Below are 13,609 nucleotides of genomic sequence, written 5' to 3' on the forward strand. Positions count from 1 at the left end.
GTGCTGTTACAGCCATTAACTGTTTATGATTTGTTTTCTCAACCAAAATATAATAATGGTAACTTTTGTCCCTTCTTTCACCCCAGCCATATCTAATGATCTTTCTACTATTCTTCTTTCAAAACAACTGTTACCGACAATCATTGCATTTCTCTTACAAAAATCAATCAACTTATCTCCCGCACTATTTCTTTCTCCATATCTAAATTGACTAATCACTTCTTCTTTACCAATTCTGTCATTTCCACCCTGCGCATTGAGGTCTCCCATGACTAACAGTTCCACATCTGTGATGTATTGGTTTGTTATATGTCATTAATTAGTTCCTCAGTGTTTTAAATTGCTGTTCGTTGTAATGTTGCTAATTGATTGTGTATGTGTTTGAACTGAGTTTGAAGAAGTTTCATATTTCGTGATCGATTTTTGTTTTAACTGTCAGTAGAAATGAGTAACATAGAAGATAATGTACAGGTAACCTCTAAAAAGGCCTTCTCATGGCAGAATTAGTGGGGCATCAAAAAGCACATCAAACCCACGAGACTGGAGATAATTGCAACTGCAAGATATTAAAGTGCTTTGACAATGTGGTTGAAAATGAAAGGATTAGAATAACTAGATACTTTAATGAGTTAAAAACTTACTGAATTTTCACGAACGCATTGTAACGTATTAGGTCATGTTATGTACATGTAGTACGTGTTGAAGAGATGTTAAGTACAGAACAAAAATGGCCAGCCGGACACCAGTGGGAACTGAACCCACAACCTCCCGATTTCGCGTCGGTTGCTCTACCAATTGAGCTATGGTGTCCAGCTGGCCATTTTTGTTCTGTACTTAACATCTCTTCAACACGTACTACATGTACGTAACACGACCTAATACGTTGAAAGTCTGTTTCGATTACAATGCGGTCGTGAAAATTCAATATTCATTGACATGCCCCACAACGGGCGACTTAAACGCACTCTACAGTGTGCTAGCAGCAGTGCCAGACCTGTAGCTCAGATCCTTTCAAACAGAACAAAGATGGCCTAGGCCACCATAGCTCAATTGGTAGAGCAACCGACGCGAAATTGGGAGGTTGTGGGTTCAGATCCCACTGGTGTCCGGCTGGCCATTTTTGTTCTGTACTTAACATCTCTTCAACACGTACTACATGTACGTAACACGACCTAATACGTTGAAAGTCTGTTTCGATTAAAAACTTACGATGAGCAAAACATTTACTGTATTTTCCTCCGATCTACAGCATTGAAGCCTTATTGATCTATTAAGGAGAAAAATAATAATGCCCAACCTAGGCAGCTTACTCTAATATACACATATAATCATTCCTGTAAAATAAACATATCTAACACCAAAGCAAGGGAAAAAAAAGCAATATTGATGTACATAATAATAATCAAATGGCAACGAGGCAGAATGGTCTGTTTTCCCTAGTATAAGACAGTATGGCGATATGGCAATGAGAAACTAAATTGGTAACATATTGCTATGTAGAGTACGATGTTGTGTCAGATTTGCATCTGCACTTTAAACAAGACAGTATGATAGTATGGCAATGAAAAACTAAACTGGTAACATATTGCTATGTATAGTAAGATGTTATGTTAGATTTGCATCTGCACTTTAAACAAAGAGTATATCACTTCCGGCCAGGTTCGCACTCAGCATATTCTTTCTTGAACACTGACCTCTCTGGTTTTCTACTTAAATTGCAAACCTGGCTTCGTATTTCCTCTACTATAGTGCCGGTGTGCAATTTTTCACCCTACGTTTCGTTACTGTTGACCACTATTTGAATACTGTTGTCTCACTATATTTATTATCTTTAGAATCCAGACAACTCACCACATTAACTGAAACCATATTCACTCACCATTAACTTGGAACCTCAGCTCATATACCAACCATCTCCACATATTAGCTTTATCCTTAACACCTGTCCAATTTACAGTCACTCTCTTCCTCATTCACTGCATACTTTACCGCCTACGGATTTAACTATTTAATCACTCTTGTCATGGTTACGAATAACACACAAACTCCACTATTTTCATGTGTACACCAATTTACTTTCTACTGCAGATTGCCTTTTTTGCTTCTTGTCACTATGCCTTCGTCCAATTTGTTGTTCTTACCCCATATCTCCCTTAGGCTCAAACTTCTCCCTTTCGCCAGGGTACCTCTTGCTTCTTCTTCCTGCCTCCCAGCCGTATTTTCACTTCATTTGTGTGCTCTTGTCACATCTTGTGTTTCCGCCCCCACAATCACTTCCTGTATCTTCCTTTCTTCTCTCACACAGGCCTTCGTCCTCATCTCCTTAATTAATGCCCTGGTCTCCTTGGTTTCCTTCCTTATCTCCCTCCTCATCTCAGCTGTTACCTCTCTGGTTCCTTCTTCGATCGATTCAAAAATAGCTTCTGTCAAGTTAATTTCTTCTTGCTGCGAGCTTGGGTCCAGTGTCTTATTTTCTTTGATTCTTTCTTTATCTCCAGGTCCGTCTTCACCCACTTTACTGTCTCTGACTTGCCTTTCTTCCACTCTTCCCCACTACACCTTCGTCCTTCCTGTTCTCTTCCATTTCCTGTAATTTCACTGTCCACACTCTGGTCCATAGTCCATTGGATACTACTAGTTGTTTACCCTTAATGTAGGCTCTTAACCCTTGTATTTTAGCCCTGACTAAATGTTTTTTCAGCGTGTTTATATTCTTTATCCCTTCTCTTCCCATGTCTCTTTTAATCCAAATTTTTTTGCTACGTATATTATCTGCGCCTCTTATCACTACTTCCGCCATCAGGGTGGAAAACAACTTCAATTTTATCGGCCTATCACCCCGTTTTTTACCTATCCTTTCCACATCATCAATATCAACTTCACTAAAATTAATTTTCATCATTTTCTGAATAACTTCCACAACTTTGTAGGTTGTCAGAACTTTGTCTGCCCCTTTGTCTTCCGGCACTCCATATATAAATAAGCATTTCTTCCTGCGTTCTCGGTTGCTGTCTTCAATTTCTGCTTTCAGCTTCACCACCTCTTCCTCCATCTCCTTTGTTTTTGCCTTGAGTGATATCATTTCTCTCTCGATGATTTCCACTTTGTTCATTGTCTCGTCTGTTCTTCCCTGTATCCAACGCCTCATATGTTCAAATTCCTTCATTTGTTCTTTCATCATATTTTTAATCTGCTCAAATGGACATACTTCTTCCATCACTTCTTTCACCACTCTTCTTATGATCTCCACATCTTCCCAGTTCATGTTGCCACTGGAAGTCGGGCCGGGGTTCACCTCCACACCTCCTATGGCTAACAGTACCATAATCACCGCTGCCACCAGTATCATCTCGCCCATCATTCTTGTTTCCACTTTACCTCCTTTATTTCTAACAGTTTCCTTTTTCCATCGCCCCTGCCATCTTCCAATAGCTGCACGATATTGATCCACACCAATCATCTTCCTCTTCCTTCCCGTCTTACTTTTCCACTCACCGGTCACACTCCACACCGGCTCTACCGGCACTTCAACTCAGCACGTCTGTCACCGAACGCTGACTAGGTTAGACTGCAAAACATTTACTGTACTTGGCAGGATTAATTACATTGTGGCCTATATGTAATGAGCGTTCTACAAAAGATGAACATGAAGCCTCTTATAGATATACAGTGCACTCCCGATAATTCGTGTGTGGATAATTCGCTTTGCGGTTAATTCGCAGGTCTCTGAAAGTTATTATTTAAAGTATTAATTCTTACACCCACTAATCATCACATTGAGTAAAATTATCTCTGCGTAATTTAAAAGAATTTTAATGCGGTGCATGGAGACAAAATCATTGATATTTGAGGAGACTGGACTTCGTAGCAGTAGGCCTATAAGCACACTGCTGCCAGAATGCTGCAAACTTGGAAAAATTCGAGCATGTTGCTGCGCGTGGCACAGCACAGATTTCCGTAATCTTGGAAACAGAGACAGTGAAAGAGGAATGCACTCAGAATTTACCCTCCCTTTCCCCATAGCCCAAGGTCGCTGAACTGTACGCCAAGTGAAGGGTAGGTGCGCCGGCAGCGAGTGTATTGTAGGCTACTCTACTTAAGAAGTGTGAACGGAGTGTGGAAGTTTTTTCGAGTTTTGAATAAGTCGGTACTGTAGTAAGAGTTTTCAATATGAGTGGTTGAAAAATGAAGTATAAAAGGTTAACCGTCTGTGAAAAACTGAAAATTATAGAAAGACTGGAGAAAGGCGATACGTCATCAAAGTTAGCCTGCGAGTTTGGTGTGGGTGAAACAACAGTGAGAGACATGAAGAAGCAAAAGGAAACCCTCATCAAATTTTCTGCTAATTGTGATCGTTCATCGTCCCGGAAATCAGTGAGAACATCGGACTATGCAAATCTAGACAAAGCCACAATACGGTGGTTTAATAAAAAACGAGTGGAAAGTATTCCTGTGTCTGGCCCAATGTGTGCGGAGCAAGCAAAACGTTTTCACGATGCTCTTGACTTAGAAGGCGATTTTAAAGCATCTTCTGGCTGGCTTACGCGGTTTAAGAAACGCTATGGAATATGAGAAGTTGCTATTAACGTCTCAGCGCAGACACGGGTGCTGCTGAAAAGTTTGCACAGGAATTTCAATCATTCATTGAAAAAGAACAGCTTGACCTTGGACAACTTTACAATGCAGACGAAACAGGGTTGTATTGGAAATGTTCACCGTCCAGAACATTAGTGATGCAACAAGCAAGCCCCAGGCCACAAAACATCCAAGGAAAGAATAACCATTATGGTATGTGCTAACGCAAGTGGTGATCATAAATAAAAATTATTAGCAATAGGGAAATCCAGAAAACCCCGTTGTTTTAAATGAGAGAATGTACCTTTGCAATACTACCATCAAAAGGCATCGTGGATGGACACAGATATTTAAGGAGTGGTTTCATAATCATTTTGTGAAACAAGTGACGGCCTACGTAATTAAGCAGTCACTGCCAATCAAAGCAATGTTCTTCATTGACAATGCGCCTTCTCATCCACACAAAAGTGAACTTAAAGAAGGTGATATTTACGTGAAATAGCTTCCCCCTAATGTAACTTCTATTCTTCAACCTATGGACCAAAGCGTTATTGCTGCTTTAAAGAAGAACTACAGGTCATCTCTGTTACAGCAATTGGTTGAGGAAGGCATCGATATTCCAACATTTTGCAAGGACTTCTGTTTGTTGGATGCTCTTCATGCAGTCAATAAGTCATGGGACAAAATTACCGCTACTACGCTCGCACGATCATGGAAATCTGTTCTAGGTGAAGAGGAAGCATTTGCCGGCTTCAGTGACGATGATATTTCGAACGGGCAACGTAGTCTCGCTACGATGATATCATTACTGAAAAACCTGGATAAATGCCAAGATGCAGAAGAAAGTGACATTATTGAGTGGTTAGACATCGATAAGGACGATTATGGTTTCGGACATGAAAGTGAGGAGGATATTGTACGGAATTTGATAGTTGGTGAGGAAGACAGAGTTTCAGATGATATAGAGTGCGGGAGTGATGCAACGGAAACTCCGAAAGTTTCCCACAGCCAAGCTAGTGCCTCTGTAGACACACTTATCTCTTACATAGAAAATAAGGTGAATTTTCATTTTCAGATATTGTTTTCTTGAGAAATGTATGATCCAAAATTAGAAAAAATGAACAATCGTCTAAGAAACAAAAAATTATGACCGATTTTTTTCGTTAGATACCGGTACGAATGTTGGCATAATCCACATGGCATTTTGTAATTGTTCTCTAGCGTATCTTACAATACATTGTGAAGTGTTATAATTATTTTCTGTTTGTTCATAAAATACATTTCATTGTTTTGACCTACGGTTTTGTTTTTACGAGGCTTAAAAATGGCAACGGGTAATTCGCAGTTTCCGATAATTTGCGGAAGTGTGTGCATTAATTACCACGAATTATCGGGAGTGCACTGTACAGTGAAAGTGAAGATTCCATTGTTGACATTCAGATCTGCTACAAAGCTGTGTTGTCATTTCATGGTATTACAGCTTAGTGAATCCAAAATATACAGAGGCATTTGAGGTTAACTGGAACAGCACTAAAAGATGGTCGTCTTCAACGTGTGAATAGGCCAAACAAGTTGAATGATGAAACAATCCGATGCATTAATGAGAACATAAAGCCTTTCAAGGAAGGAATTAACATTATTCTTTTCATGATTTCAAAATTTCAAGATTTAACTGTTAAAAAAATGCATAACCTATATGTACAGAAATGTCCTGAAAACAAGGTTTCATATGAATGCTGCAGGTGTATATTTAATTTGGTTATCCTAGGAAGGGCAGTTAGGGTGATTCAGTTAAGGTCAATAAAGAGAGTTATGAAGATAAATTGTCAACACTTCAAATTAACCGACGAGCAGGAAATGAAGAGGGCTGTAATCAATCACAGTCATTGGCTTGAGAGTTGCAGACATTGGAAACACAGCATCAATTACATCTCTGGAAAGCAGTGGAATTTTATAGCAGCAAAAGGAAAGCAATCTGGAACGGAGCAAATCAAAGCACAGCGAGGCCACACGTATGGATTTCCAGAAGAATCTACATGTGCCATGATGTATACTGGCGCCGTCAGCTATCGCTTTTCCTTTTTAATATACATGTTCTCTCAGCTTAACTTCCAAATCCTTCTTTTATATTTACACAGAAACTCACGGGAGAATGGGAGCCGAAGAAGTTGCTTCGATGATATGGAATTTCATATTTAATGACTCAGATGAATCTGCGGAAGAACTGGAAATATTTTGTGATTCATGCCTTGGCCAAAATAAAAACTACGTCATTTTTTCAGTTCCTCCATTATGTGAAGACAGTGAAAACGACTTTCCCTGAACATGGTGACTCCTTTGTGGAATGTGACAGGAACATGGCTTTGCTGAACCAGAAGGCTATCATTGTGACCCAGTCAGGGTGGAATGACGAATTTATGAAAACCAAACCATAGTTTTTGTCATGGACTAAATTTCTGATACCATTGTATATAAAGAAATGTCCTTTAGTAATGGCAAGTCCAAGGACCTTATTATGTTGAAAAGCTTCTTTTGAATCATTACCTCATTGTAGACAAGCCCAAGATGAATGAAAATGCACTTGCAACATTCATTACCAAAGTTTAAATACACTGACAGAATGATTATTGTATTGTTGTGTTAGTGTTCATATTGATTGGTTTTTAGTAGTTTAATGTGACATTCATTTTTTTATCTTCACGACCCAGTTTTATAATGGATAAAACATTAAATAATACCTTATAGTGAGATGATGCCTGCTTGTAATGCTAATATGTAAGTACCATTTACTACTGTGAAGTGGAAGAATACATGAGCCAGTAAACTTTAACCACTCAGACCGGTTCGATGTACATATCACGTTCACGGGATTCTACTCGTTCAGCCGGTTCAACGTACCACAAACAGCCGGTGCAGGCTACTCATGTAACACTGCTGATTCGCGGGATTTGTTTTCACCTTATGAATCGAGAACTTATGTACTTTCATGCCTTCTCTGTTTCATAACTAGAACTAATACAAAATTGATCTATATCTGTTGCTTTTGAATCATATCGATAAGGGATAGAACATGAGATACGCTCTATTTAGTTTCAAGGTATTTGCTTTAAAAGGTATCTCGTCCTTTCCTGCCATCTCGAGAATATTTTATGAACTATATCTAACTTGAAAATTCTTGCCACATATGAAGGGAAAGCACCGAAAGCAAATATTGTGCAGATATTTTTTTGCTTAGCAGGCTAGCGGCTACTCGGTCGCAGAGGAATGGCTGGGCCATCTCATTCTCTTACGGGTGCGGAGATTATTGGTTTGATAGATCACAGTAGTGGAAGTGATGTATCGGTAGTGATATGCACAACAAGAGGTTACTGGAGAAGTGGCAGACAACGCAGATGAAGAAGAAATAGCTTCAGCTGCTGTTTGTTGGTTGTGGCGAGAGGTAGCTGTTGTCACGAGCACACAAAACATCCTCTTCACAGGTGTGTCAGGTACAAGAAAGCATTTCGTGTCTGTTTTAGATGCTTTTTCTTGCTATTTGTCAACGACAAAATGATTGACCTAATTGTTTGAGAAACAATGTAGGTACACGGCAAAGGGTTTATTTGGTGCGCCCTTGAAACCAAGGTCGCACACCCAGAAGTGGAAGACAGTGACAGGGGAGGAAATTTATGTGTTCTTAAGGCTTGTAATGTTCATGGGCACAGAAACCCACCCTGAAGAGCTATTTCACTAGGGATGGATTTTTAGAAACCCCTATATTCCTTCAGACAATGGCAAGAGACAGGTTTGAACTCATCTTGCGATATTTACATTTTGTTGATAATTCTACACGGGACCTAAAATGCGTTTAAAAATTCAGCCTCTCCTGGAAATTATAAACATAAATTTTCAGACGGCCTCATCTCCACCGAAAATATTTCTGTGGATGAGTCCCTTACACTCTGGGAAGGCAGACTTGGAATAAAAATTTATTTTCCTCTAAACGCTGCAAAGTTCGGAATCAAACCTCTGCGAATCCCCATCAGGGTATCCGTGGTCATTTATCATTTACAGTGGGGCTGACACAGATATCACACCTTCCGTTGAGGTACCTGATAATTTGAAGAGCTCTAAAATTGTGGTCACACCATGTGAGCCACTAATGCAAAAGGGGTACACACTGTGGATGGACAATTATAATTCTCCATCACTTTCTATTCTTTTCAAACAAAAGGGCATAAATGTTGCTGGCACCCTCGGACTGAATAAAAAGAATGTTCTGGATTCAGTCAGACGTAAAAAACTAAAGAAGGTCGAAGCCATTGCTGCGGAAAGCAACAGAGTAATAGTGTTGAAATGGAAAGATGTCTCCATTTCAAGATGTAATAGCAATGAAATGGTCTGCAAAACAATTAGGGGAAAGGATATTGAGAATCCTAAATGCATTTTTGAATACAATTGCTGTGTGGGATGAATAGACAAGAAGGACCAAATGACACAGCTGTATCCCATGGAAAGGAAAAGATCACAAAAGTGGTATATAAAACTGTTTATGCTTTTCTTGAGTATGTCAATACACAATCCGTAACATTTTGTTTTCAAAGAAACAGTCCACTGATAATCTGGCATATAGTCTGGATTTGGTAAAATCAGTTATACTGGCTCATAGGGCACAAATATCTGTCTGTAATTCTGGACGCCCCTCAATAAACACCCCGCCAGCAAGGCTATTGGAAAGGCATTTTATTGAGAAAATTTTTGCCAACTGGATCAAAAGCTTGGCCCCAAAGGAAATGTGCTGTATGTAAGGCACAAAAGAACAAATGAGAGGACACATATACTGATATCCGGACTGTGAAGTTGGGCTGTGTCGTGAATTTTATTTCAAGGGGTTTCATACAAAAATAAACCTGTAAATGCAAAAGAAACTCCCTTTTAGTACCTGTGTGTATATGTAGATTGAGTATTATCATGTAAATATGTTGCTTTCATTGTAAATATACTGGAAACAAATTTCAAAATTGGAACTTACCCAAATTATATATTTTTGTAAATATTGCGTGTGATTATGGACAACCCTGAACAGCAGCCATCGCATATATTACTAAAAAACATTGGACTTGATCTCGGTAGGTAGTCCTAAAATTTTTATTACGTTATTTTGTGAAGATTTAACATTATGAATTTTTTAACTTGATGGTGTCTAAACCTCTGCTGAGCTACGATTTAAATACCGCCTGAGAAGTGAGCAGCTCTGGATTAAATTGCTGGCTTGAGGGGTTAATACAGCATGGTTTCAAACTTTAAAATTCAATTTAGACAAAAGTAGAAAAATTGACTGTTGCTTCTCCCCTGTACCCTTTAGTTGTTAACAAGTACACTCACCATTCAAGTTTTCCACTTCACCACTTTGTACTCGTTCACACAGCACATCTGCTCTCCAACACAACCTCCCACAGGGCAGTATCATCTCCTGTGCAGTTAACGTCACAGTTTACCGTGTGTTGTGTAATCAAGACCATCTTATTTCTTGCTGACACACTACCAAATGACTTGCCACCGACTCATAACTCACTCACAACTGACTGACTCCTGCCACCTTCTTTCTTTAGGCCAGCAGAATATTATTGCAGTTTCCACTTCTGAGCGCCTTCTTCATTCACCCAGCTTCTTCTAACTCTTATTTTGAAATTTTTCTAATTCTATATTTCCTCCTGTTCAATACGTTTTGTTTACATTCTAGTAATACGTGTTTGGGCCATCTTCAGTAAAATAACTCCAAATACAGCTTGCTTACTTACTTAGTCGGTCCTCTTCTAGCTTGCAGTGTCAAGGTTTTCTAGAGGGTCCTCCAGCGAGTTCTGTCTCGGGCCAGCTGCATCACTTTGCTCCTCTCTCCATCCCTGGCTTCCCCAGCTGCCTTCATGTCTTCTTCCCATGTTCTTTTGGGGTTCCCGTGCGGTCTTGCTCCTTGCATTCTGGCATCCAAAGCTTGTTTAGCCATTCTTTGGATATGTCCAAACTATGTAACTGGCTCTGTTCAGTTTTCTCGAGCACAGACTAGACATTAAGACTAGTTCTAATGGTCTGGTTCCTGATTCTCTCCCTTCGAGTTTCCCCTCTATTTTGCGGCGAAATTGTATTTCTGAAGCCTGAATTCTACTCCGGTGTTTGCTGGTAGGTGTCCAAGTTTTGCAGCCATAGAGCAAGGTAGGGAGATATATCACTTTGTATACACAAAGTTTCATGGATTTAGTCACAGATTGGATGTTAAGGAAATTTCTCTTCAGTGCACTGAAGAGCTGCCCTGAGGTTTGGGATCGAGCTGTGATTTCACCATTCATTCTACCATCTTGCTGCACTGTAGCTCCAAGATATTGAAAATCTGTGGTCTGAGGATGCACCCTTGTTTAAGTCCCACTGAAGACTTAAACTCCCAAGACTGTACATTGCAGGTGTAGACATAATTCCAATATTTCCTATCTGATCTGGTGTGGGTTAGGCTATTGTGACATCATCATGGTCTTAGTTTTGTAGCATTGAATTTCATGCCCCTTTTTTTCCAGCTCTACTTCCCAGATTAACAACTTTTGCAGGTTTCTTTCTGAGTCCCCCAGTAGTAGTATGTCATCAGCAAAGGCACAGTAGGTGATATATACTGTCCTCAGAAACTTATAGCCAAGCTTGAATTTCTGCACCTGCCCTTTACATGATTTGGTAACATCATCCATTAGGATATAGATGTCGATTCCCATAGGGAACCTGAAGTATTTGTCCCGAATGAGTAAATTTTTAATACCAATATAAATGGTCCATTATTGGACATTATACATTTTCCAGCTAACTCATTCCTGGTTGCCAGCGTTTCGCCCTCGTGTGCTAAGTTGGGCTCATCAGTTGGTACTTAGCACACCCACCAAGACGCATGGCTAGTGCATACCGTGGAGGCCACTCATTCAGGACAAATATTTCAGGTTCGCTATGGGAATCAACATCTATATCATCTGATAGCCAAGCAGGCATCAATTTTTGGTAAAGAGACAAAGTCTCTCATAGTGCATTGGCATTGCCGGTGGCTCCAAGTAGCCTACGCAGTGGCCTCCACGGTATGCATTAGCCATGTGTCTTGGTGGGTGTGCTAAGTACCAACTGATGAGCCCAACTTAGCACACGGGGGCAAAACGCTGGCAACCAAGAATGAGTTAGCTGGAAAATTTATGTCCAATAACGGACCATTTATATTAGCTGGAAAATTTATGTCCAATAACGGACCATTTATATTGGTATTATCCATTAGGATAACGGAAGAGAAGTGGACTGAGCATGCACCCTTGTTTAACACATTGCGTGCCAAGCGACCCCATTTGGGTATGTGAGAGTAGTCAAGTTTTTGAACTTCATGTCCCCATATGGGGTCGTACATTCGTTCTAAATCGAGAACTTTGCGAACCCATTTGGGTGCGCAGTAAGTATGTGTTTCGAAGCTGCATAAAGTCTCTTCCTGAGATCTGCTGGTCGTCTATTTAAGTACGTGCATAGTCCATCTTCCATTCCTTAATTCCTGTTTTGGCGTGACCCCATATGGATACGTCAAGAGTGCTTTGTAGGGTGACAAAGTCATTGTCTATCTCGCGCACGGATTGTTTATGTAACTGTGCAGTGCTGTGAGTTTCCTTTTATTTTTCAAGTCGTTACGAGTAAATTGAGCAGTAAAATACTTAGTGCAGATAGTCTGGACGACATATCGAACAAGTCGGACAATGGTTATCTTGACAAAGTTTATAGTTACAGTGATTTTGAACCCAGTACAGAGTAAATAGCGATCTCGCATGTTCATCCACATTGATGAATTACAGTCTTCAGCATACACATCCCCACTCTACTCTGGGTTTCCAAGCCAGCTGTTGCAACAATTCTGTGGCTTGGTTCTAAAAGGGCCAATGTCAAAAAACCTGTTTTTGAGCTACGAGCATTTGAAGTTTTGCTTATAGTTTTCAAACTATTTTTTTCAACAACTAACTTTAAATAACTTTATACCTTCTTTGTGGAAGTCACCTTATTAACGCTAATTTTTTCTATCGTATTCTTTAAAAATTGCCAGGTCTCTAATCTTTATTGGTAATCTAACATTATTGGCAAGGGCCTATTTAATAAAACGTTAACTGTTCGTTTAGTACTTAACAGAGACATTGCCCTTTGAACATGTTGCAAGCCAGGATAAAACGCGTTTGTATCAGTTAATATCTCAATTTCGATAAAAAGTGACATTGGCCTTTTTAGAACCAAGCCACAGAATTATGACCGTCTTCAACGATATAGTCACTGATTTCCCATCTGGTACAATCATCGCTGCTAGGTTCTCTTACTCAAATTAAAAGTTATACAAACACAATTATATACTTATTCAATATTCCGTAACTAATTCTTATTATAATATTATTCTGTTACATCCTAATTTACCAAATTCACATGATTTTCAGTACTTTATATAACTACATTTTATACGAAAATTTCCTAACCTAAAATCGGAACATTTCCTGACCTAATATCGGGGATCGTACATTTTTATGGTTCCAGTATGAACAAGCTAATACATCTCTCATAAGCAACAGCATATAATGCGTCCCTGCAAAGGAAAAGGTAAGTATGACCAAGCGTCGGGACAGTAACTACTGTATAAGTACGACCCCATATGGGGGCGCGTGTACGTGTACAGTTCGTAATGACCAATATCGATTTAGGCGTAATCCAATTTCTAGGCTTGCTTCCTCTACTCTCTTGATCAGCTCTGTCAACTCCTCTTCAGATGATGCTATCAAGGTGGTGTCATAAGCAAATTTCAAGTTGTTGATCTTGCATCCCCCAATGGAAAACCCTTTGTCCCAGCCATCGAATGCAGTTCTCATTGCATATTCAGCATAGAGATTGAAAAGTAACGGTGACAGGATACATCCCGGGCAAACTCCAGCCCTTGTACGAAACTGCTGAGACTGTTTGTTTTAAATCTTCACAGGGCTGTATTTTCCTTATACAAGGACTTGAGGAGATCAATCAA

General features: G+C 39.7%; 1 non-coding gene across 1 annotated transcript; it reads right to left on the reverse strand.

Annotated features, from left to right (window-relative positions):
• Window positions 1-737: 737 nt before the first annotated feature.
• Window positions 738-810, reverse strand: TRNAS-CGA (transfer RNA serine (anticodon CGA)). Its single transcript has one exon. It is a non-coding gene; the product is annotated as a tRNA-Ser (tRNA).
• Window positions 811-13,609: the final 12,799 nt, after the last annotated feature.

This window comes from Anabrus simplex, chromosome 7 (assembly GCF_040414725.1).
Source record: "Anabrus simplex isolate iqAnaSimp1 chromosome 7, ASM4041472v1, whole genome shotgun sequence".
In the NCBI taxonomy this organism is placed as follows: domain Eukaryota; kingdom Metazoa; phylum Arthropoda; class Insecta; order Orthoptera; family Tettigoniidae; genus Anabrus; species Anabrus simplex.